This window comes from Schistocerca serialis, chromosome 1 (assembly GCF_023864345.2).
Source record: "Schistocerca serialis cubense isolate TAMUIC-IGC-003099 chromosome 1, iqSchSeri2.2, whole genome shotgun sequence".
Taxonomy (NCBI): Eukaryota; Metazoa; Arthropoda; class Insecta; order Orthoptera; family Acrididae; genus Schistocerca; species Schistocerca serialis.
Window position 1 is genome coordinate 566079834 of NC_064638.1, and position 23943 is coordinate 566103776.

General features: G+C 44.3%; 1 protein-coding gene and 1 long non-coding RNA gene across 2 annotated transcripts in view; one reads left to right on the top strand and one right to left on the bottom strand.

Moving 5' to 3' along the window:
- The window catches only part of LOC126475922 (organic cation transporter protein-like), a 416650-nt gene that overhangs the window by 142744 nt on the left and 249963 nt on the right, over nt 1-23943 (top strand). The window lies entirely within an intron of this gene.
- LOC126475958 (uncharacterized) lies at nt 12740-15237 on the bottom strand. The gene is made up of 3 exons (XR_007586781.1): nt 15011-15237; nt 13829-14035; nt 12740-13270 (listed from the first exon to the last, which is right to left on the bottom strand). It is a non-coding gene; the product is annotated as an uncharacterized LOC126475958 (long non-coding RNA).

A 23943-nucleotide genomic window follows, 5' to 3' on the forward strand; every position in this document is an offset into this window, starting at 1 on the left:
CTACCAGGCACTTAAGTGTGAATTGCAGAGTAACCGTGTAGATGTAGATATAGATGTAGAAAAAGGAAAGAAAAGCTTGCAAGGGTAACTGCTCCTTAATTTCTCCAAAACATCTCAAGAAGTATGGATGAACTACTGGAGCATGTCAGTCGCTGAAGCTTTCGCCAACCGTGCGTTCGTCGCTGTCTGTCTCTATGTCCGTCCCTGCTGAGAGGTTTCGCATTACCGATTGTCTCTATTGCGAAATTAAAGCGTTGGTTGTACTGGTGTTTGCTAGCATGACTTCAGTTATAGACGTTTTATTGGGCTATAATCTCGTGATGAAAGTATATCCGTGTGCAGAACTGAGCTTTCCCTTAGTTGTTTTCTTTTGTCTGACATCACCGCAGCCATTTAAGCCGGGGACGTCCCCGTCTGCACGCTGTTTTCCTATGTTCAGTTTCCTTCCAGCTGTGTTACTGGTAAAGCATACGCAACTCTGCTGCCATTCTTCCTGGAAGCTGCATCTTTGTGGTTAACATCAACCGGCAGCATGTTGTAAGCCCTCTGCCCTGTCATCTGGATTCAACTAGTTTGCTGCAGCTGGACACGACAAACAAGAAATCAAAGAAAAATACGAAAAAAAAGCACGAGGTTATCTGGGAGTGGACCTTCAGCCAGCGCTTGGCAAACGTCACTACGTGTTTTTATTGCGTCCTTTCGTTCCCTCTTCAGTTTTCGGCTTTCATGTGCTGGCGTTTACCAACGTAATCACTTAGCAGTTGGATCTCATTTACGTGTAATTCGTAAGTGCTTTCGGGTAGATCGTAGGATTATAGACATGGAAAAAAAACAACCAATGTCAGTGTGGCAGCTGTGCAGTTAACGTCAACCGAGTACAGGTTTCTTACAGAAATGTGTCAGATTATTATTGTGCGTCTGCAACATTTTGTTCTTCGCTAAATTGGAACGACATCATTGACGGTTCTGTCCCCATCCTTCAGCACATCTATCCGATTTATATCTCTCTGTCTCTCTCTCTCTCTCTCTCTCTCTCTCTCTCTCTCTCTCTCTCTCTCTCTCTCTCTGTGTGTGTGTGTTACTGGCCTGCGGTAGTTGTGACTTCTTTTCCTACACGCACTCTGCTCTTAGCTTATCAACCCTGGTTTCTTTTTTTCTTTTTTTTGTAAGTTCCTATGGGACCAAAGTGCTGAGGTCATAGGTCCCTAGGCTACTTAATCTAACTTAAACTAATTTATGCTAAGGATAACACACACACACACCCATGCCAAAGGGAGGACTCGAACCTCCGACGGGGGGAGCCGCGAACTGTGACAAGGCGCCTGAGACCACGCGGCTGTCTAGCCTGTGACACCATGCTTATTGAGTATGTACTTGGAAGCATATCGTTTTCCAAGACATTCTTCAGAAAAGATATGTTATTGTGCACTGGCAAGTCTTTAAATTTCGGTTCTTAAATTCCTCCTTCCGCGCTACACACCGTATTTCCATTTCCTGTTTACCCAAACGTATTTCGTCACCTATGTGTCAATGCTCTGGGCCTCGACCTTTTTAAAAAATTATTACACAAAGTTCATGGCTGTTTCCTTGTTTTAGGCCTAAAAGCTATGTCGTGTGCTTTTTATTTATTTTGTTTCGATTCCTAATCCGAAAGCTACATTATTCGTGAATGTTGATATCTACGGGTCGGAATGTTTTTACGTCGTTCTTCGTTTGACAACATGTCACTGCAAAGTAGTGGGAGAAATCTGCGTAGAACAGTCGTTGATTCTGAAAAAAACACAACCACTACTCACAAAAAGGTACGTCAGATAGTCACGTTTCTCGTCCAGTTGCGCATCTTTCGTCTGATTTCTTTGTATTTCACTCTCACATTTGTTCGCTGATTTTTACATAAAAATGAGGTTTGAGAAAACACTTCTGTCACCGTCCTCGTAGAGAGACGCTATTTTACGGTCGCCGCTCACTTGTTCATCGCCTTGTTTCTATTCAGTGGGTTTTTAACCAACTATTTCCGCACTACACAATGTATTTCCTTTTTATATTCACCCAAACATGTTCCGTCAACTGTGTCTTCTTCTGTGGCCTAGAATTATTTCCGTGGAAATATTACACAAGATTCATGGCTGGTTTTCTATTTTAGGCTTAGAAGTTGCGACATGTTCCTTTTATTTATTTTGTTTTGACTGCTTATCTGAAAGCTACAGTACTTGTGAAAGTTGGTTTCTACAGGTTGTGGCCGCGCGGGGTAGCCGCGCGGTCTTGGGCGGCTTCCCACAGTTCGCGCGGCTCTCTCGTCGGAGGTTCGAGTCCTCCCTCAGGCTTGGGTGTGTGTGTTGTCCTTAGCGTAAGTTACTTTAAGTAGTGTGTAAGTCTAAGGACCGATGACCTCAGCAGTTTGGTCCCATAGGAACTTACCACAAATTTTCAAATTTTACAGGTTCTGTTTCTAAAAAATGGTTCAAATGGCTCTGAGCACTATGGGACTCAACTGCTGTGGTCATAAGTCCCCTAGAACTTAGAACTACTTAAACCTAACTAACCTAAGGACACCACACAACACCCAGCCATCACGAGGCAGGGAAAATCCCTGGCCCCGCCGGGAATCGAACCCGGGAACCCGGGCGTGGGAAGCGAGAACGCTACCGCACGACCACGAGAAGTTCTGTTTCTGTTCTGTGTGATGAAGAAGTGAGAGACGACAATAACATAGTCTCTCTCTCTATGGGCATGGTGACAAGTGTTTTCTCAGTGAGGTTACACATCAGTGAGTTTATTCATACTATGTATACTTAATAACTGAGTTACAGATAGTTTTGAATGCTGTGGGTTCTTCTAAGGGGCTGAATTATACACAATTAGAGTACTGTTCTTCATACAGACAAATGATCTTGAATGCTGACACACTTATATAAGTAACTGAATGTTAATAATGTTTAGTAGCGGCGTGCTATGACGATATATTGTCACCACTCCAGTCTTCTATACTAATAATGATAAGTTTATAGATGCACTCAATCTGGAGCGAAGCCTTGAACTGTGGCTGCTTAGAAAGACGCACCGGCCAATCAGAGTCGCATGTAGTGAGGTCACGTCAGTTCAATGTCCTCCGGCGTGTATGCGTGGCGCCAACCAATGGGGGGCAGAGAGTGATGGAAGGGTGTTGCTCCCTCAGCGGCGCGCTGGCGTCAGGTGCAAGAGTGCCGTCTCTCGTGTAGCTGTGAGCAGGTCGGAGCGTGCCCCGTGCCGTCGACGCCGCAGGTGGACCAACTGCTACCCCAGCATCCGCAGACTTCTGTCCCTCCGGCGGAGCAAGGAGCCTCAGCGCTGTCTGCTTCGGTGGTCGACCCGCGGTCGGGGAATCTCGCGCCTGCGACGCAGGTCACGGCACGTCCCGGGCCGTCCTCGGCCGTGCGTGGCCTTTCCCCGCCAGAAGACATCGAGATGGATGCAAAAGAGCTGGTGTGGTTATTGCAGCACAACAACATTGAATCCTATCACGGAGGGAGGGTAAGACTAGTGCTAGAGTACGCCGCCGTGATGTGGGGAAAGACCGCTGACTCATATCGCAGGGCTGCAGATGCTGCAGAACCGAGCAGTGAAACTCGGTATTCGATTCGCCTGCTGCAATAAGAAACTGGTATCCCGCTGCTACGAGACAGAATCCGGCGACTGCCCACGCCTTCTACGAGAAGTCGGGACCAGTCCCGCCATCAGCTCGTCCTGGAACTGAGCCATCGACAACACTGCAGGCCGACAAGAAGGTTGGCCGGACCTGCTGCGAGAATAATTTCGTCCGCAGTTTTGCTTTTTTTTCAGGTGGGCAATCGCCTCCACGCCCGCTTCAGCATGATGATCATCACATGAGTTCTACTGTCACCGCTGCGTTTGTTAGTTTTAATCGAAGAGTTCGCAGGATGCGGCCTGCGATGTTGTCCGTGCTTCTGAGTAGGATTACCCACAAACACGGGCCCGTCGATGTGACAGAAAGTGGACGAAAGCAATTGAAAAGTAGGGGGTTTAAGAGCAGAGGGGAAAAAGTTCCAAGGCGAACGCAAAGAGAAGAAAACCGCTGAGGCAGTCTGGACAGGTAGTAACAGTAGTGTCACGTTTTCTTGCTTGCTCCGAGAGATCATGCAAGGGTAAAGTTATCTTAGTTATGGTCTGTCGTGCAACGCTCAGTGCCAATGTCGTAGCTTAGATTCGGCATAAAAAGTATCAGTTCAAATCGATGAGAAGTTCTCCTCAGGATGGGCGCCGACGATATCTTCTGGGATAGCTGCAATGTCTGCGAACCTGTAACATGCTTGTCACATGAATGGTCGATTGGTCACAGAATCTATCGTACAGTATGAAAGTTATGTGGGTTTTGTTTGTGTTTAATGTGCAAATTGGCTTCCCTGCTGTTACCGATTTGGCGACTGTGTGCGTCCAGCTAGTAGTGTGTCAGTTTTGCTGAGACGCAGGGGTTCACCGATATTTGCGTTGTTCGCGTGCCTTCGGCTTGCCATAGGGGCTTGAGCGTCCCTAGTAAGGCGTGTCTTTGGGCGATTATGTTTCGTCCTATGGTTATGATCGTAGTTTCCCAGATGTAGATTGAACAGATTGAGGACAACTCACGTCCACATCGCCAGAGGCCAGTCTTGTTACGAAAATAACTTTCTTCACATCAACTTGAGGACAAGCGTCTCCACATCACCTAAGACCAATCCAGATGAGCGACTAGCGACTAACGCAGGGCGCGGGCAGAGTACGGCTGGGCAGAGCCACTGGCCAGGTGTTTGTTCACCTGCCAGCGACACCAGGCCTGCCCCGCATTTCTGACGCTGGTTTCAACGCTCGCTGACCACGACTCCGCCTCACGCAATGCTCTATTTCCATGTGCTCAGTTGTCAGTCGCTTGTGCAGGTCTCGTGTTGTTTCTTCCTCCGTACTCGATCTTTAAGCGGTGTTTGGAGTCGCAGCTACCCGTAGATTGACCCGCACGTCGAGTTTCACTCCTCCTTCCGGGGTTCAGCTCCCGGCTCGTTGTCGAGCCACCGTCGGTTCCTGTACTTTACATTCGCGCCCACAGTGACGATTCGTGTCTTAGTCTCGCCTTGTACGAATACTAAAGTTCCTTTGAAAACTTCGAGAGCAACTCAAAATTAAGTAACAGTCAGTTTGCATAGTATCAGGTCTTCAGCCTCATTCCTTTATTTGTAAGTAGTTATTGAACTTCATCTGAATGCAAGCCGTCAAGAAGTTTAATGCAAAAAAACTGCTTTTACTTCTACTTTATTGTCTGTTGAAAACAGTATTTCAGCGTTGCTTCAACATGGTGAATAAAAACCGCTGTTGCTGTTGTAAATCCTTTATTAAAGACACGACTCGTTTCGTAATTTAAATTACATAATCAGGTGCAAATCTCAATAAAAAGAAGTATGAGACCGTGACCAATATAACCCAAATACCAAAAGCACAGTGATAAAAGGTGTCCTCAAGACTGAATATTTACATTATAGTTTCTGGAAATTTGTGGTAAGTTCCTATGGGACCAAACTGCTGAGGTCATCGGTCCCTAGGCTTACACACGACTTAATCTAACTTAAACTAACTTACGCTAAGGACAACACACACCCACCCATGCCCGAGGGAGGACTCGAACCTCCGACGGGGGGAGCCGCGCGAGCCATGACAAGACGCCTTAGACCGCACGACTACCCTGCGTGGCTTTACATTATAGTGGTCAAGCTAGTATTACAGTCCATTCCCAACCCTTTCTTTAGAATGTGGACGCTATGAACAAATGGAGCGAGAGAAAAGTTTATAAAAGGCACTGTAAGAGAAGGGAGGAGGAAAAAAGACGAAATCTACAATAAACAGTACATCAGTTGAAGAAGCGCCAGGACAGAACCCTGCGACTGCCATACACGAACTGACAGGATATCAAAATAGAGGTCGCGAAGGAAGATGCGCATCCGCGGAAGCGGAGATAACATCCCATAAATTTTAGGGAAACTGTTGGGAACCGGGTGCACAAAAATAAACATATTAAGAACGATAGCGCCGGCCGGTGTGACTGAGCGGTTCTAGGCGCTTCAGTCTGGAACCGCGCGACCGCTACGGTCGCAGGTTCGAATCCTACCTCGGGCATGGATGTGTGTGATGCCCGTAGGTTAGTTAGGTTTACGTAGTTCTAAGTTCTAGGGGACTGATGACCTCATAGTCCCATAGTGCTCAAAGCCATTTGAACTATTTTGAAGAACGATAGCAAATGTCAACTTAGTAACTCACAGATATAGGGATAAAAGCCTAAAACTTGTGGACTATTTATAAACATAACCTTTAGGATTCAAAAAAACTTTAAAAAGTTTACAATTTTTTAAAAATTTTAAATTTTTGTATTCCAAAAGGAAAGTAGATCGAGCAACGGCATCAAGGAGGAGGAGGTAAGGGTGACAAGGCTAGTGAACCAGGCTATTTATTTAAGTAATCGAAGTTAGCCAAAATGGCTTAATGCTTTAATCCAGTTTGAGAATTAAGAGATTTGGTTTGAAGATTTTCTTAAGGCACGAAAGATCTCCAGCTCTCCCAAGCTGTTAGGAAAGTACCCTTGCGTTCCGTATGCAGAATTGAAAGACCAGATGTAATAACATAAACTGAGTCTCCCAATGCGGATAAATGCGATCTCAGGGCAGAAGTGGAACCCGAGCCAGAAATATTTGCCTTAAGCCTAACGTCAAAGGAGCTTCCAGTTTGGTTTATATACCTAACTGGCAATCATCACAGGTGGTGATGTGAACACCTGATGACTTGGTGTTGTTTGAAAAGCTGATCTCGCGTAGTGGTTTCAGCGGTTTTAAAGTTTTGTTTTTCACATTTGCGTAATTCATCCAAAAATGAGTTTATGAAGGTAAGTATTACTGCGCTGTAACGTCTATATATTTTCGTGTTCAACGTCATTTCGTTGTTACAGTAATTGTATTAAGAATTTTCTGTCAAAATTGTTGAACACAGTGATTCAGGCCTGCTATATTCAGTAATCGCAGGGTGTATTTACATCAGAAAACATCATGCAGAATTACGTAATTGAAATGTGTTGCAAATGTTGCTCACGTACGCCACTGCTGTAATGGATTTATTCTGCGACGAAGTTTGTTCAGTTGGACATACATCGTAATTATTTCAAAATTATCCAAGTTCATTTCAGGCGACAGTGTAAATATTTTTTGTTATGATAGGTCAGTACCAATAGCAATGCTTTTATTCATTAGTAATTCCATATCAAAAGTACTGTATTGCCGTAGCTGAGTGAGCTATAGTGCCACTCTCGGCAGTGAGTTGCATGAGTTCCCGCTTTCGATTCGACAATGCTCGGAACCAATAGACTTGCTTCCGAAATCCTTAGATGCGCGTTCACACGATCGGAGCTTGCGATCGTTAGCGCATTTTATAACAACCAAAACACAGTTATGGTTCGAACTTAGTGTGTGCTAAAAAAAGAAAGAAACAGACAGAGAGAGACGACAGGAAATTTGGCTGGTTTTAGTGTTGTCATACGCCACATAAGATACCTGATCCCAATATCGTCCTTAGTGTCAGACGCACAAGAGCTAGCACAGAAGTCGTATTTTACTTACCGAGAGAAAAGTGGGCAATAAATTGACGCAAAAGTTGCACCAGCGAGACCACACTTTTTTTTCCCAGTATGTGATTATGACACCACATAGAAACCATGCCGAGAAGTGAAGACTAACACTGCGCAAGCAAAACGAACGTCCAAATGGTTCCTTTTCTGCTTATTCTTCAATGTACGAGTCACAGCTTACATACGATATATGCTGTTCGTATGGGAGACTCAAGACACCAATTATATAAAAAAAAAAAGAGAAAAAAGTTGCCGATCAGTAAAGACGCATGCTGTTCGTACGAGAAACTAAAGATGCCAGTTTCATAAGAGAAAGAAGTCGCCGATCAGTTAACACGAAGGCATGCCAAAGCCTTCATACGAGTCATATCCCGTTCGACGCATGCCAGAGCTGGAGTATGCGAGGACGCAAAGTCAGGTGACAACCACACGACAGCTTTGCTCCATCCTGGCAAGCATGAGGACCTACGGACAACGCCGGTTCGACCACGTAGGAGAAAAGACATACGCCACGCCGAATGCGCTCCCGAATGTGTGCGCTCTGGCCGCCCAAATTGGACGATTTTTCAGAAAAACAGATCGACGTCCGTAGCGGCCACGACGTCCTTCGCTGTCGAAGCAAAATACAGCAAAGTCTGTTACAAGGCATCGTCCAAGCCGGAATGGAGACCCTCCCATCAGGTTCCGACTGGCAATAGCGATAGTTCATTCGCATTTGTATACTCAGCAGTGGACCGCTATCGAATATCAGTCGGATACGTCTGTCCACTGACTGCAGAGGTAGGCGCTCTTCCTCAGTAATTATGATACTCGATAAATCATCGAATATCATAATAAAGATAGTCGTATGCTACAGCTCGGGAACAGGACCGAATAAGGAAGCTAGCGGTTTGTGGTCGGTAATGAGTAGGAACTTCGGCCCATACAAGCTGACGTCATACTTCTTATGAGCGGCGTCCAATAAGTAATGCAGCACATTTTTTCCTCGATCAATTTCAGTTAAAACTGCGGAATTTTTTGTGGGACATCGTGGAATATTTCCGTTGCAGCCGCTGTAATTTCGTGAAGTTCCGATAGGTATCGGCACTACACATAGCCTTGAAAATGGCGGCTGTAGCGGAGGTGCGTTCCCAGCAGAGAGGTGTGATTGAGTTTCTTTTGGCGGAAAACCAGAGAATCGCAGGTATTCATAGGTGCTTGCAAAATGTCTACGGAGACTTTGCAGTGAACAAAAACTCGGTGAGATGTCATGAGAGGCGTCTGTCATCATCGCAACCTGTCCGATCTCTTGCGTGCCGGCCGACGGCACACTTTCATTCGTGGTGATCGACGGATCACAATCAAACAGCTCGCTGCTCAACCGGACGTCACTGTCGGTAGTGCTAGCACACTCTTCCACCACTTGGGATACTCCAGAGGCCCGTGCCTACTTGTTCCTTCGCCTTCCGACCTTCATCTTTGTGGCCCAAGGTAGAATGCACTGCGAGGGAGGCAGTACGTGGACGATGGGGCGGTTACTGATACGGCAAGACGTCGGCACCGACATCGATCACTAGAGTCGCACCATGCAGGCATTCAGGCCATCCCAGTGAAGTGACTTAAGTCTGTCGCATTGAACGCAGATTATGTTGATAAACACTTTCGTTGCCAAAAGAGTGGGGAATAATATGATGTATTGGAACCTCGAATAAAACCAACCCGCTTTCAGGAAAAAAAGAGTGTTGCATTACTTATTGAACGGTTCCTCGTAATTCCTATACTGAGAGCCAGTGCCTCCCTTTCCACCTGTCAATAATTACGTTACGCCCCGGAAAGCGCGCTTGATGCGTGAGCTATGGGCTGTTCGGTGCCATCCGGGCAATTCACGTATCCACTACACTCACCTACACGCCACAAATGCAGATACGATATAAGTCTTGACATATCCGTAACACAGGGGGCCAGTGTGCGTGGAGGGAAACACCGTGCACGCCAGGCAGCTGAGGCCACCCCTCGGGATTTCCCTGCTAACTAGAGGTGGGCAAAGTCGTTCATCCTTGGGAACTAGTTCACTGGTGATGGCTCTTTTTTGGGATCCGTTCATTTTTACTCGTTCACCGTTGATTGTGCTTGGTATATGATTCTTATGAAAACTGAAAATTAGTAGCATAGGTGACTGAAGATGGAAGGCACTTGCCTCCCTCCTCGAGTACAGAGTTTTTATTCGTAACAGAATTCTCACACACTTATAATTTTCGTGATTCTGTAAAACATGTAGTTTCGCCAACTGCAGCGTTATGTGGCTGATCACCGTGAAAAAATATAAAGTGGCGCACGAAAAACCGGCCCCGAGTACAGACTGCTCGCCAATTACGCACGATTTGTTGACCGCTACGAGCGGAATAGGTAAACATGTAATAATTAGGCAGTGAAGAAATAACAAATAAGCTAATGCAAGCAACTTCGTAACAACAGATGACGACTGGTAAGCGACAATGAGCAGTCTAGTACTAGGGGTCGAATTTTACCACTGAAATAATATTGTAGGAGTTATCATATTCTCTTTACAAAATGTGACACTATACACTCCATTACGAAGCGCGGGCTTCATTCGGTTGTAAGTCGGTCTGCCATCCATAACAATGAACGTAATGTTTTACGTTGGATCACAAAAAGACGGGAAATTGCCACTAATGTGTGCCGTGCCGACGTCGTTTACATGTGTAATAACAAAAATCTTGCCTCCTTACAAGTATTTCTTCTGCTGTTTATCGAAATAGTGAAGTAAACTGATACACCGTTTTGTTACCTGAAAAGATGTACGAATTACATACCATGTAATTTTATGTAATTTACGTAATTGTAAAATACATTTTAATTCCCGGTCGTGAACGCTGATAGAATAAGAAAAGAACCAGAAGTTCAGAGTTCAAAAAAGGTTTGAAACAGATCAAGAATGGACGTGCGAAGCGAACGAAACGAACAACAACTCGATACTGAACTAACCATGAGCAGTCGGCAGTGGAACTGCGACGAGTGGCCACGCGAAGGAGGACGAGGCAGGCCTAGCGAGACCGAGACAGACTGAAACGAGACCAGCCGACATGCCGTTACGGGAACGAGACCGACCGTTTCTCGTTCCCGGGAACTGTAAGTAGAAAGTCGCGACCGAAGTGAACTATGAAAGACCGTTCCTTAGAATTCGTTCCTGGCTTGTTCCGTTCATGTTGGTGAACCGTTCCTTTGGACCCGTTAGTTCGCGAACAACCCATCTTTACTGCTAACAGTGCCGTACGACACTTAATTTAATTTACCAGAGATAATTCTCATTCGCTTGTGTTCGCTCCGGTATAAATCGGTCCGACGGCTGGTAGTGCCTCAATTCCCGCTTCTGCGTCGCTGACACTACAAAATCCATCCGAGTGACGCTATGCGTTCTTCAAAACGCCGCAGACACGAATTATCCATGGCACCCTGTATAAGAGTTTGTACTGAGACGAGAAGATTCGAGCTGGCTCCTGTGCGCACATGGCGCGCTTCGGCCAACAGATCTGAGATGCTGCGAACCGAAAAGGGCATTATTTGCGTCCACGTAAGTCGGCGGCGGGCGGTTTTCGTCGGCTGTGTCCAGTTGGTGCGACCCCGATGCTCGTAATCGCGCTGTGTGTTTTGGGCGCCGCGTCTTATCGCGGCGCACACGCGCTGGGGAGCGACGGGCCTACTCCGGCTCCTGCTGTCTGCGGGCGCGCGCTGGCTCACTCTTGCCGGGAAACGGTCGATTCGCGCTGGGCGTAAACGGAATGCGACGCATCGCATCGCAACGGAAGTTGCTGGTTGTCCACACTAGAAGGAACGTCGACATAACACTACGTCATTCAGCCCGGGACGTAGCGGTTAGAGTGACGTTATGAGGGGACCGTCCATCTTACAGAAAGTCGAAATATTATATCAGAGTGAGGGAACCAGCAATGGTTATAGATTTTTTAAATCAAATATACTTGAGAAAGATAATATAAATTCCACGCTGCTGAGAAACTGAAGGAATAGGAAAAGTGCCGTACAGACTAATCTCCTTCTGGATGGAGTAGCGCTTTTTGCTTTCCCAGCTTGCTAAGAAAAAGCCGTCTTATGTAACACACCGTGTGTTTTAACTGATTCTTCCGTCTCTTCTTGGTAGAACTACATAACTATAAATTAAAAGCACAATATCGTGTATTTTCTACAGAATTAATTTATTTTGTTAACCGGTTTTCATCAGACCACAACTGCATGGCGTCGTCAAAGGACATACAATACTTTTGAAAAACGTTGAAGAACGTGTCGCTGACCAATGGTGAGACACGAAAACAGAGCAAATGTTATTTTTCATAATGCAGTGGAAACGCAGTTAAAAACTTAAAAGTTAAACAGTAAATAATTAAATTCGCTGGACAAAGAAATTGTCAGCCCTAGAGAAATCATTACAAGCACGATCAAGTTTTATGCGCTGTTCCAACATGCCCCACAGATTTCCTATAGGGTTCAAGTCAGGTGATTTTGCAGACCAATTGAAATGTAACGGCACAGATAACCAGTCACATTTTCTTCCAACCCGATGAACTTTGCCGTTGTCGTCTTTATGCTAATATGTGAGCCGTGGGCTCTTACGAGGTGATAATCCAAATTTTCATCGCGTGCAGTTTCCGATGCAATGTTTTCTCTTTAACAGGTTCCTGTTGAAGCTATTCTCATCTCTGTGCACTTTCATAGCTTCCCTGAACAAGCGGGTGTGATAGTTCTCCTCTATAGCCAGAACGTCCGTGATGGTAAATAGTAAAATTTGCCGACATGGATGTCCTAGCTCTGGAGAAGAGCTATCGCGCCCGCTTCTTCGGAGAAGCTACAGAAATAAAGCAAGAAAGAAGAAAGCCTGAAGGTGAACAGATCCTGGACTCCCGTGCTGCGGCGAACGACCGCTACGGGTAGTAAGAGGAGAGCCGCACCGGAAATGGCCACGGAAATGCCCTTGGGCGTTGGCGCGCAGGGTACATATAATCCGCGACCGCGAGCTCCAGTCAAGTCCACCACCAGCAACAGAGGGTGAAACTTCGGCAATGCCAGCCATTCGTGCTGGCGAAACGTCAGAACAAGCAAACGTCAGCCGAAGAACCTGCGACAGAAGTCAACAGGCAGTTTGTCAACAAGTAGTTCGAAAGCCTTACCAATTTCGTATTACAGTAGTTCTTTTCCCCTTTTGTTCGCAGATTATTTGATTGATCATTAGGGAATCTTATTCAGCAATGAGTGATTCAGGTATGGGGTTCGTCTGGAAGGGAAATTCGTCCATATGAGATATATGATCTGGTTTGTCAGTTACAATATTCTGTAAGACCACATTCTGTTCTAATTTGAAATAATTTCCATTGTCTTCCCTGTTGAGAGCTATTGCCCTGTCGATGGAGAGTTCCCGGGCTTCCTTTTCACAAGACCAGGAAAATGTCTCTAGAATGGCTGCAGCCAGTTCTACCCTGCGATCCTTGTTGAAGCGATGAGCTATACCATTGGTTTCGGCAAACTGAAATGCCCGTTTTCGCACTCCTTCTCCAGTAGCAGGAAATCCGGAAGCCTGTAGTCTCTTAATGTATAACACGTGCTGTTCCTCGTTTTGTGAACCAAGGCAACCTAAAAACACAATACAATATACTTTAGTAAAAGTGGTATTATCATTTATGTCAATAATAAATGCTATTAATTATGATGTATTATTACAAAATATGTTTTAAAATAAACCTTTAATTTGTTATTGTTCCAATCGATTAATAATTAATTAATTATATTTTGCGCTGGTTGCAAGACAAAAGCAAAAGAAATGGTTTTTTGAAGATACTCACTTTAAGGTCCCATTCATCTTTTTTGTCATCATTCTTCCCTAAACATCTTTTCAAAGTCCAATATGGAAACCCATACGCCTCAGAAGCTCGACAGGAGCTCAAGCCAGAAATAAACACATGTAAAAATTAATGTGAATGACCCTCATACGCCGACGAAAATATGGCGTTTTCCCCAGCGATCGGGATAAGATGGCAACTGAAATTTCTAATCTAATATAGCAACCAGGTGTATGTAACTACATGCAAAACATAGGTAAACACACTTATACCTAACACAACTAGATACAATCAGTATTGTTGCTTTAATACACATGTACTATTATTTTACAACGTATATCGAAATACTTACCACAGATTTTAAGCTCAAAAACGCGAAAAATATCCGTTACGACTCCATCCAGCCCTTCTCACTCAAGACACTGACGCCAGACGACCTGCAGACTGACGAGTGCTGCACTCTCTTGGCAGAATGAAGCACTATGGGTAGCAATGCATCTGATCCTGTTTGCCATCATACCCCGGTCGACTCTGTGACATGATTTCTTCTTGAGATTCTCTGCGAAGCAGTTATAATTAGGCGTTAAATTATACATTGGTTTACGCATATAGCTAAACACACAAGTTACACAGTTACGCTAAAATAAAGCTGCCATCAACCAGAACGTTGGTTGAACACTGTTGTACTTTACTAACTTTTAACCTGTTGGAGATGGTTTCTCAGACCTTCGGATAGGATCTCATATCCATATACCGGTTGTCTCTCCTAGGAGTCATCAGGTGAATTTTCCTTAGAGCCTTGGGAGATATTTGCAATTTCGTTTTTGCAATGTGTGGATGAAATCATTCTAAGTACATACTGTTCATTAAGTCTTTCATGCGATGCCCGGTGTTAACGGAAAGTGTTGATTTCTTTCCTATTACAAACATTACTCATTCGATATAGCGGTCCCAGATTAGTGTAGTGCGATATTTACTGACAGGGACTGAAAAAACAATAATAATAACCGGTAGTTTACTCCAGCGGCAGTCCTTGCCTACTGGCTCCGTCACGTGTGCCATCCCGACCAGCAGTGACCTCCACAGGACTGCAGCTGCGCTACTCATCCGCTGTTGGAGTACTGGTTATTCTCAGTGTCTTACTGTCCGTGTTAATACACATCGCTAAACTGAATATCTCACTAGACTACTCTGCGACCGCTCCACCCAATGAGCACCTAAAATTCCGCTTTAAAAGTCCTTTGTTTGTAACAGTAAATAAACCAAAGACTTTTTTTTCTTTTTTTTTTACGCTGGGCTCCGTATCACACGTATGCTGAACAGTATGTGATTAGGCGTTACAAAAACGAGACTGCAAATACCTACTGAAACAACAGAGAAAATGAGTCTGATGACTCTTAGGCTGGATACCCTCCATACAGGGACCTTTACAGTTTAATGTAGACTCCCAAACACGGTGCAGCTTGGCACTTTTCACATTAAGAAACATTTCCAGAGGCGAAAGAAATAAGTGACAGATAATTTCTTTACTAACCTTTATCTTAGCGGTCCGCCGCTTGTGGTCTCGCGGTAGCGTTCTCGCTTCCCGAGTATGGGGTCCCAGGTTCGATTCCCTGTGGGGTCAGGGATTTTTCACCTGTCTCGAGAAGAATGGGTGTTGTTGTGTCATCATCATTCATCAGCATTACAGTCGGTGGAAAGCAATAGCAAACCACCTCCACTAGGACCTTGCCTAGTACGGCGGTGCGGGTCTCCCGCATCGTTCCCCTACGCTCTGTGGAGTATGGAACTTCAATATCTTAAGGATTTTACACACATAATTCAACATTTTAAGTTTCAGGAACGGAGATGTTTTGACATGGTAATGACATTGCAGGAATAATGAGAGAGAAAAAAATTTAAAAATTAATCATTCACAAAAAACGAGTATTTTGATTTCACTCGTGAGAAGTGTTTAAAGTACCATATTCATGATCCTTGTCCATTAGTGGCATGTGCAGTTGTAGGTTCTTAGTGGCTGGGTGTTTATGGGAAGCCGACTCCGTGTAGGATGCCTCGTTCGGCTGGCTACTGCCGCTTTCTTCCCAGGTATTGAGACGCTGTGTTGCTGCATCTCGATGTTTATATGAGCTCGTCGGTTTGGAGTTGTTAAGTAGATTGTTGGTCAGTGTGGTTAGTGACAATAGTCACGGTTTTTTAAAGGTTGCGTATAACACTATGGTTAGGAATTTCACTAAGGTATCTTTATATATTAGTTCATGTCCGTTCCATAGACAAATTAGAAAATGTAATTTATCGGTGTGTCGCAGGTGGAAGATCGCGAGCTCTGTGTGGGCGACTATACAAGCGGTGGCTGATCTATTGCATGCAAGGAATGGCTCTGAGCACTATGGGACTCAACTGCTGAGGTCATTAGTCCCCTAGAACTTAGAACTAGTTAAACCTAACTAACCTAAGGACATCACAAACATCCATGCCCGAGGCAGGATTCGAACCTGCGACCGTAGTGGTCTTGTGGTTCCAGACTGCAGCGCCTTTAACCGCACGGCCACTTCGGCCGGCTGCAAGGAATGTGTGGGGCGGCGGTTAAGTTTGTAAAAATAAAATGAATTGCTGTACAAATGCTTGCATGTTGAATCAGTTTCTGGCTTTTAGAATGTTGTTAATGCTGTCTTTCGCCGTTCTCAACACTGGCTCTCTATTTACTTTTTAGCACCCAGAAAGTGATTTAACAAAACGTGAAGCCAATACTTAGAGATGCTAATGCCCACTTCATCTGAGAATACCATTATAGCTGCAGCTTATAGCTCTGAGGAATTAGGAGATTGTCCGGGATTTCTAATCAAAAACGGTTTTCCAAAATAGTTGAGTATATTCTGAAATTCACTGATAAAAAAACACAAGTATCCCTACAACCTAACTAACAGAGCAGTTCAGAGTCTAACGCGCTGATGCAACTATAAATGTCTGAATTAAATGTTGAAATGAATGCTCGCCATAATTTGATGAAAATATTTCATCAAACGCCACGCTAAATATTTTGTAGAATGTCTGTCCCGCGACGGCACGTGAAAATACGACAATACGCAAACTGAAGCTAGATAATGAAAATCATCCCAGAATTAACACTTCACTTGAAATGTTTTCATGGTTCTGCATATCTCTAGTAACTTAATACGGCACCCGAGGCTGTTTGTAGCAGTGACACTGATGCGACGCGTCTCCCGACACAGATGGCGTGTCATTCAGTGTCTGGAGAGAACTGGGGCCTTACATCCTCGCGCAGCGTTCTTATATATAAAGCCGCGGTGCGGACGGCTAAGGGAACGCCTGATCAAATCGGCTCTCCCGACTAGCCGCTGGGCTAGTAACGCACCACTTCAAGTTACATAATAATTTATAGCTTCTTTTGCTGATGGCCGATGAAGCTCTTAATTTAAACGTGCATTCAGCACGCAGGTAAGTATTGATAATAAAATTTTGACGTGGCTAAGTTAAATATTTTGGGCGAGAGAATTAATTAAATTACACTGCACGCAGTAGATGAGCTCTGAACTGGCCCTTTTGAGATCCGCTATCGCTATAATTTTATAGGTATTCAAAAGAAACTTTTCACATCTTCATAGTCATAGCGGACCTCCAACCTATTTAAATCTAAACATCCTAGCCTTATTTATTGGCCTACTTAATCTATCTTGCTTCCTTCAGTTTTGAGACGAAAACCAGAAAATCATGAGTTTCCACTAAAATCTTAATTTGTGAAATCCAAAGCACTGTTTTTATTAAATCATTATGAAAGATGAATCTAAATATAAATTTTGAAGTCTCTAGCTCTTTTCTGTTGCGCCAATGATTTTTTTAGAAAAACGTCCAAATTTCGAAAATGGCTGAAGTTATCGAACTGATATTTAACACACATTAATTTAGTATTATTCCTGAAATGCTAGAAAAGTTTTAGGTCATTTGCTTGATTTTTAAGGTATTGCGCAACATTTATGATGTCAGAGCTAGTTACAGCAGACTGGCTGGCACACAATGGAGACTGATGTGAATTTACTACAGCGTGAGTAGGCTGCTTCTCTACAAATGGCTTGAAGTCTGGTGCCACAACTGTCGTTACGACGAAATGGTTCGACGCGGTTCTGTTGATCAGGCTCAGTAGTTGTTTACTATAGTCCGATTCACGAACGATGGCTGTTCGCGCAAGTCGAGGCACGGACGGGGATTGCATTGTTGCCGGTTCCTGGCGACATTAGCCGTAGGAGAATACACGTGCTTTGCGCTTGAAGAAGTCGTGTGTTCCGCAGATTCATAGCAGAGCGCCTTCAGAACATTACTGAACGCCCATTGGATGTCGCAGAACGCGTGACTTAGATGCGCAGAACAAGCCTAAACTCGACTGCCATCGTCTGGAGCCGCGCGTCCACTACGGTCGCAGGTTGTGAAATCTTATGGAACTTAACTGCTAAGGTCATCAGTCCCTAAACTTACACACTACTTAACCTAAATTATCCTAGGGACAAACACACACACTCATGCCAGAGGGAGGACTCGAACCTCCGCCGGGATCAGCCGCACAGTCCATAACTGCAGCGCCTAAGACCACTCGGCGAATCCCGCGCGGCTTGTGTGAACTACATCGGTTAGTTAGGTGTAAGTAGTTCTAACTTCTAGGGGACTGATTACCTCAGATGTTAAGTCCCATAGTGCTCAGAGCCATTTGAACCATTTTTCGACCGCCATCGTTCGTAACTCCAGCTATAGTTTGCCGAACGTCTGTGACCGTGTGACAGAATATGCTGTGCTCCAGAGCGTCTAGTTTTTCATTGGTCGGTATCGTACGATATACAACCATGTACCACGTGCTGCGTACTTCTTGTGGTAAAAAACACACTGAAATGTTTTCCCATACGAAGTTCCACCGGTACTGCGTAAATTTCGACTCTGGTATTCTTGAGTGGGTTGCCTGTGGCAGTGTCGTATAGTTTCTTTGCAGTCCTCTCTCGGGGGTTGAGGGCTTAACTCAAATCCTAGGAGTAGATGGGAACCCAACCCGAGAACTTTGGATTTGTAGTCGGGACTGACACTGAACCGCCAAGCCACATTCCGCTTTTTGACTTAGAACAAAAATATGGAAAGTAAGATAGTTATACAGTTGCTCATATACCACAAATGACACCATCAGTTGTGTATCCCGGTAGTTTTATATCTACCATACATTCTAAAGCTTTTCACCTGAAAACAACAAAACTTATCTATTTTCTTTGATTTTCGCCAAGTTGCTGAATCACGTCGTGTTATTTAGCGTTTTACTTATGGTTTCCGATAACATTACAAAGCATCGTTTATTTGTTCGAGAAAAAATATGTATATAAAAACACAACAGGCAGTATTTAGAAGGTAGGGCAATTTTCATTCTTTTTTAAACTGTACGGATTTCTATTTATCCATTTTATAGTATAATTTTGCCCATGTATTGCAAAACCAAAATAGTTTTTTTGCTTTCAGATACTGGGTCTATTGGGTGTATTCCGTGGACAACACTCTAAGAAAAATATGAAGTGCGCTTGAGATCTTCACGAAAACAATCATTAAATAACGATTAACAAGACATAAAAGGGTAAAATCCACCACCTTCACACGAGAGAGTACGGAGGGTATAGGTTAACGACCGATATTAGCAGGTCACGTCAGTCTCTCACATTTATTCTCGGGAGTCATTGGCGATGACGTCATCAGGCGGCAGTGTCTGCCAGGTCTTGTGGTCAGTACCTCTCCCGGAAGTTACTATGTGCTTCAGAAACGAGATAATGATGATGAAGAGGTCCCATACTCCTTGACAGAGCGTAGGGGACGATGCGGGAGACCCGCACCGCCGTACTAGGCAAGTTCAGCGGAGGTGGTTTGCCATTGCCTTCCTCCGACCGTAATGAGGATGAATGACGATGGTGATAATGATGATGATGACACAAAACCCAGTCATCTCGAGGCAGGTGAAAATCCATACCCCGCCGGGAATCGAACCCGGGACCCCGTGCTTGGGAAGCGAGAACGCTACCGCGAGACCACGAGCTGCCGATAAACGAGATAATATTTTCATGATCATTATTATCATTATTATTACTATACAAATCTCCGATGCAGACACCAGCATGAAATCTGCCCGGCACAAGTGCGCCACAGTGGCGCTAAAGAAAGGAAATACTACAGAAACTGAATGCATAAAAATGGCAAACAGAATAATCATTACAAGCCACTGGCTTCAATGCTAAAATACGTGGGCATTTTGCAGTATAAGAACACTGGGCATATTAAAAATGTGGTTTGGGAAGAATACATACAAAGAGGTAGAAAACTTCTGAAAATTCAACTCAATGATGTCAACACTATTAAGACGATAAAACACCTGACCATACTATCGCCAGGTACACTATTGGCATCAGGCAGATTTCTGTGACTTAGTCAGACAGTAGGAGAACAAGATGTACTAGTGGTCTATGTGAAAGAAAGCGGGGACACTACTCGGTTAGAAGTCAACACTTGGAACTGCTAAAAGTGCAATAAAAGAGCTAATACCGGAAAACAGCTGTGCGGACTTGGATGAAGAAAAGGTGCAATGAAGCACTGAACGGGCAATTTTTGGAGAAGGTCGACGGGAATATAGACAAGGAAAAGTTGTTGTGGCTGACCAATGGATCCCAGAGAAAGAAAACAGGAGGACTGATTATCTCACCACAGAAACAATCTGTGAGAACGAATGCTGTAAAAACCAGAATTTAGAAGTTATCAGATGTCTCGATGTGCATAAGTTGGATAAAAGCTGATGAAACACTCAGTCATACCCCAACCTGCTGCAAAGAGATCGCACAGACGGCTTACAAACAGAGGCGCAACTTTGGGGCGCGAGTACTTTGAAAATGTGCCAAATATATAATCTGCCGGGGCAACGAACTAGCGCTATCGAAAGCCAGTAGTCCAAAACGAACAAGTCAGACGACTGCGAGATTTCCGATTATAGACTGAGCGAACACTGGAACACAGTTCGCCAGACATCACAGTCACGGAGAAAGATTGTGAATCGTCGACTTGGTTATTCCGAGCAAGAACAGAATCGACAAAAACCGTTGTAAATGCTCGAAACGTGCATGGATATGAATATCGAACATCAACAGCTATGGCATCAGTCAGTAAAAGCGATGCAGTGATTTTCGGTACACTGGTTACAGTGTCAAAACATCTCAGTAGGCACTTCAAAACCGTCTGACATCAATAAAGTACCTATCCACCAGCTACAAAAAGCCGCTTTTCCGTGTTCTGTTAAATGATGCAGACCTAGGCAACTCTAAACTGTCTATGAAGGTTTTCGCGGCCTGTGAATGCAATAAAGCCTTCACGGGTTTCTTGTCGCGTAAGATAGCAGTGCTAGAGCGAGTTTCAGAAAGGCTATTGTTACGGCTTGAAGCCAAGCGCCGGCACCCCAGTCGGGAACGATAGAGAAGAGATGGCTTTGAGATGACGTCAACCAGTCGCACGCTGACCGACCCCTCTCCAGGACGACAACGCGACAGCAATGGCCCCTATGCGAAGAGGACATCAGCGCCGCGTCCGACTGGTCGCGGTCCAATTGAAGAGTAGCATCAAGATTAGCGAGTTCTATAGCAGCATGGACACTAGTAACTTTGCGTGTACAATCTATGTAAGACAGACTTGCGAATTGTTTATACTGAAGAACATTGCTTATTTTGTATGTCGTCTTTTGCTTGCGAGACTTCTGTGTAATAGTCAAAGTTATGTATTGTAATCTTTTCCTTTTGTAATAAAACTCATTATTGCGGCTTGTTTGATTTGATTGTCTATCGATCCGAGAAAGCAGGTTTCCTAGTCACCCCATATTTGACGACTAGGCTGGATGTAACAGCTCTTTTCTATCTACTGGCGGAGTGCCAGAAAGAGATAGAAACAGGCTGTAGCCTTTGTGAAACTCGCTCTCACACTGCGAACTTACGCTATAAGAAACTGGCGAAGACTTTATTTAACTGCCGGCCGGTGTGGCCGAGCGGCTCTAGGCGCTTCAGTCTGGCGCCGCGTGACCGCTACGGTCGCAGGTTCGAATCCTGCCTCGGGCATGGATGTGTGTGATGTCCTTAGGTTAGTTAGGTTTAAGTAGTTCTAAGTTCTGGGGGACTGATGACCTCCGATGTTAAGTCCCACAGTGCTCAGAGCCAGCCTTTATTTAACTAAGAAGGATCAGATTGCCGATAGAATATGAAAACAAGCACAGTGATCTCGTTTGCTATGTTCACTGTTGTCTTGTACTCCGTCCGCCCAAAACATCCGTGGGGTATAAGCGATGTCAGTACAGAAACTACGACGGCAGCTTGAACTAACAGCCGCACACCACAGTTGTGCATTCGACAAGTCAGCTGTGAGCAGGCCGCGTGAGGTACAGGACGTGCTGGCTGTAGTTGCCAACGTTGCTTTGTCACGTTTGGAAATTTGTGGTAAGTTCCTATGGGACCAAACTGCTGAAAACATCGGCCCCTAGGCTTACACACTGCTTAATTCAATTTAAACTAACTTACGCTAAGAACAACACTTACATCCAAGCCCGAGGAAGGAATCGAACCTCCGACGGGTGGAGCTGCGCGCGAACCGTGGCAAAGCGCCTTGACCGCGCGGCTACCCCGCGCGGCTCTTTGTCACAGATCGCAAAGGAGCAACATCTCTAAATGAAGTGTTCAAGACATTCTCGGGCATGTTTCGAAGAAGAAAATAGTACGTGCAAATCTTATCCGTACTCCTTGTCTCTCGAATTAAAAAAGTGGCATATGGACACCTGCAGCGACTTGATCTAAATTTAAAACGTGGACAATTCTGTTCTGGAAAAAATCAGCACAGGTAACGAGACTTGGTGTCGTAAAATACGAGGCTGCAACAAAACCACTAAGTGCAGAAATTCACATGAAGAGTAAACGCTTTCACAGCGTAACCGACATTCAAGCCAACGTTACGCGCTAGTTAAGAGCATCCCAAAGAAAGGTTTTTCTGACTGTTTCACGTTGTCGTATGAACATTCTGTGCACTGCACTTAAGTTGGGGAGACTATGTCGAACGCTAGAGGTATTGAAAGCATCATCTTAACTTTTCTCTTTTTTTTATTAATCCGCTCTCGAAACTTTTTGAACTCACTGGGTATGTCTACAAATAATAATAGTTTTTTAAGACTATTTTGCAATACTTTCCTAAAATGTGACAAGAGAATTACTCAAATAAACATTCTGGATGGAGTGGTCAATAAAACTAGTATCAGAATCAGCTGAAAAAAAAACATTCTAAACATCAATAATTCACTAGGTAAATAGTAAGAGTTAGTAAATTTAGTATGTTGGACAAACTATACAGTTTAATGAGCTACAGGTATTTAAACTGATGTAAAAATTAGTAAAATGAAAAGACCATATGGTTTAAATAAAAATATCTACAACAAAAAATTATATTTTAGGAATACAGTACTGAAACCCTATACTGCAGTGAAATGGTGGTGGTGGTTAGTGTTTAACGTCCCGTCGACAACGAGGTCATTTATTCTACATTGTATAAAAACAAAGTGAAATGACTAGAATGTTTTTATACAATGTAGAATAAACTGAACACACTAGAGGTACTCAAAAGACATATTATTAGAAAAAACGTGCACATACAATGAACAACTAGTTAGGAAATGAGAAGTAACGAATGTCAGAACCAATGGCAAACCGAAGGCTACTCTGTAGAAACACCTGCCAGATGATCGCGAACAGCTTAACAAAACAAATATTCCTGGAAAAAAGATGACAACAACAAAATAGATTACATAAACAAAAAAACTAGACAGAAACAACGTCAAGTTATCTGAAATAACGGAAAGAAAGAATTTTAAGTATATGTTCAAATGTGTGTGAATTCCTAAGGGACCAAACTGCTGAGTTCATCGGTCCCTAGACTTACACACTACTTAAACTAGGAAACTAACTTATGCTAAGAACAACAAACATACACACACACACACACACACACACACACACACACACACACACACACACACACACACACACACACAAGCCCGAGGTAGGACTCCAACCTCCGGCGGGAAGGGCAGCGCAATCCGTGACATGGCGCCTCGAATCGCACAGCCACTCCGCGCGGCTTTTAAGTATAAAATTTCTATTAGGCTTTTAAGGCAGAGAGAACAACATAGACGGTAGAAAGAAAAAGATAATAGACGCGGAAGGTGAGGGAGCAGTGAAAAAGAAGGAAACAATAAAGAACGAAAATGGATTGAAGCTGTTACGTGTGACTCTAGCTGGTCAAACGTAGATACACATTCGTCATCACTCATTTCCATCATAACTGAAGAGGCCTCTTTAAACCGCACGGAAGATACCCCATCAGCAGTTGTCTCCATCCAGTGAGGTCTGGGGCTGCCCT